Here is a 2,691-nt window from a genome sequence, read left to right as displayed (position 1 = left end):
AAAGCAAATTGTCCTCACATGTCTGTGATGGAAAGTGGTGTTATCTAAGGGGATCCACAAACTTCCTTCTACCTAGCATTTCCCCATGTCTCCCAATAAAACTGGTACATCACTTGTGTGGGTAGACTGTGACAGGAAACAACCCTAAATGCATCATGAATGCATCACATTTTTCCACTAAATACTGACCCCTTTTTGCAAAGTGGGTAACTGTGGATTTTGGGCCCTCATTCAGCCGCATCTAGGGAAACCTAGCAATACTGAACATTTTTGAGAACTTGACCAGTGGTGTATGATTTGCATGGCTCTCATTAGGTAATTTTACCTAGAATCCCTTGCAAACATCAAACTTTGGTAAAAACACAAACATTTTCCTCACATCTCTGAGAGAGAAAGTTCTGAAATTTGTGGGAAGCCACACATTTCAGACCACCCTGAGTTCCCACATGTCCCACGCTAAAAACAGTCCCCCACCTGTGTGGGGGGGCCAAGAGACCATGACACAAAAGGCCCTAAAGTGCTACGTTGATAGATAAGCAATAGGAGGATTAGCAGCGGTATTTGGGGCCATGCTGTGGCGCCACCCACGCAAACCTACAAACCACAGCCATTTTTTCAAATTAGACAACCAGGGGATTCCAAGGTGGTGTGCCTTGTGTGGATCTCATGAGGTTTTCTTACCCATAATGCCCTGCAAACCTTAAACCTTGCCTGAAATCACATATTTATCTTACACTTCTGTGATTGAAGCTTTCGCAATTTTCAGGAATCCACAAAATTCCTACCACTCAGTGTTACCCTATTTGTGCCAATAAAAAGTTTACAAAAAAATGAAAGCAACACTGGCATTAGCCAACCCCTCGCCCCAAATGGGACAAGCCAGTTTTTTTGCTCCCATGAGAGGCAAGACAGGGGGTTTGCATTCAATTTGCACTCAGAGGGGGCTGAAAGCCCACTACACACCAGGGAATTCTAAATGGTGCCAAACAAATAAAAGGAGTGTGCAGCCTACCCTGGCACTGAGGCATACCCCTGCTCCGGAAGGTAAAATAGTGTATTTCTCCACCCCCCGAGGGCAGATATAGGAGGTTTGTCCCAGTTGGGGAGGATGCCCCAAACTGGACCCGGGAGGGGGGAAGGGGGGTTAAAAGTCCACCTGACTACAGGGATTTTCCCTTCGGGGTAAAAGAAAGTGATGGAAGAGTTTTAAACTGGTGGTAAAGTACTACTGTTTTTGGACCGGAATTTGGTCTCAAAATAGTAATACATACCATACCAATTCAGTATTTGGAAGGGATGCCCTAAAAACGCCCCTTCCAAATACCGAATCACAAATGCAAAATGTGATTCGATAACAATTAACTCGTTTGCTGCTTCTGTCGGGCAACGGCCGTCGCGAGCACTACCTGGCTAGTGCTGTGCACGTCCGTTTGCCGCCGCGGCCCCGCCCACTCTTTCAAACTGCCGCACCGCGGCGGAATTTCCACCGCGATAAAGGGGTTAACGAATCACATTGTGTACATTTGAAAAAAAAATTCCGGTTGCAAACAACCTGATTCTGCGAATCCGACCGTTAGCGACTGGAAAAATGCTTTCTACACCTAGCCCTAAATCCTTCTCCTGCAACATGAAGACAATATTGTTCAGAATATTACCTTCAGAATACTTCTAGCTCTCAGAAAAGCAACACTATGTTCAGAAATTTTGTAAAAACTATGGGGTGAGAGAGATTCTGAACAGACTTGAAAATACCGGTGTTTGTCCTCATCATTTGAAGGGAAGACTCCAGTGATGATGTGTTCCCCTTTGAACACACAGAGGGGAATAGGGAGCTATGCATCCTTCAACTCCATGCGCATCATAAAATCATACTTCCACAATATATCTCTCAGGATATGTCTTCTCTCCATTTTGAAATGTCTATACGTCAGCCATTGACTTAACTGCAAATAAATGTAGTGACAACTCACATCACTGTATCTTTGAACATATATTACTCCAAATGTCCCAATCATCACTGTCTGCACGAACAATCTCCACTTGATCACCTGCTTTTCTACCTCTTCATCTGACTTGAATACCTGCCGGCACCAAACTTTGATTTGCTCAGGGGCTCTCTACTGGAACAGGTTACTGGTAATATCTAGGCAAATATTCGCCACAGCTTGCTGCAGAACCCAGGCATCTTGCAATATCTTTTCCCAGTTTGACAGAAAGCAAGCTAACCTGCTGCAAGGACAAAGAGGTATAGCTACACCAACTGCCTCACTTGTGAGTGCATCCACATGGCACTTCAAAGCCAATCTACATCAGCTAGATGAACAGCCCTTGCTAAGGATAATTCTGCCAAATTAATTTCTTCTAAAATGATTGTCATCTCTAGCGTGTTTTTGCACAAACCTAGTAATTGCTTTGAAAATGGGTCACCGAACAACTGACCAATAGCCACTACTGCTTTAGTCGCAGCTGAAACCTGTAACTTGGGATATATTTTATGAAGGAATCTCTTAAATCTCTCAGATGAAAACACGCATTTTGCGATGCCCAGTAAACACTGGGCCTCATTTACAAACCTTTGGCATAGGGCAGCACCACAAGTCTTCCTGCTGTGCTGCCTTACATAAAAAAGGGCAAGAATGTGCCATATCTATGGGATCTTTACTAACAATCCAGATATAACTATGACCAGGA

The sequence above is a fragment of the Triturus cristatus genome, chromosome 6, assembly GCF_964204655.1.
Source record: "Triturus cristatus chromosome 6, aTriCri1.1, whole genome shotgun sequence".
Taxonomy (NCBI): Eukaryota; Metazoa; Chordata; class Amphibia; order Caudata; family Salamandridae; genus Triturus; species Triturus cristatus.
The sequence above is the reverse complement of the archived record's forward strand: the minus strand, read 5'-3'. Positions refer to the sequence as shown.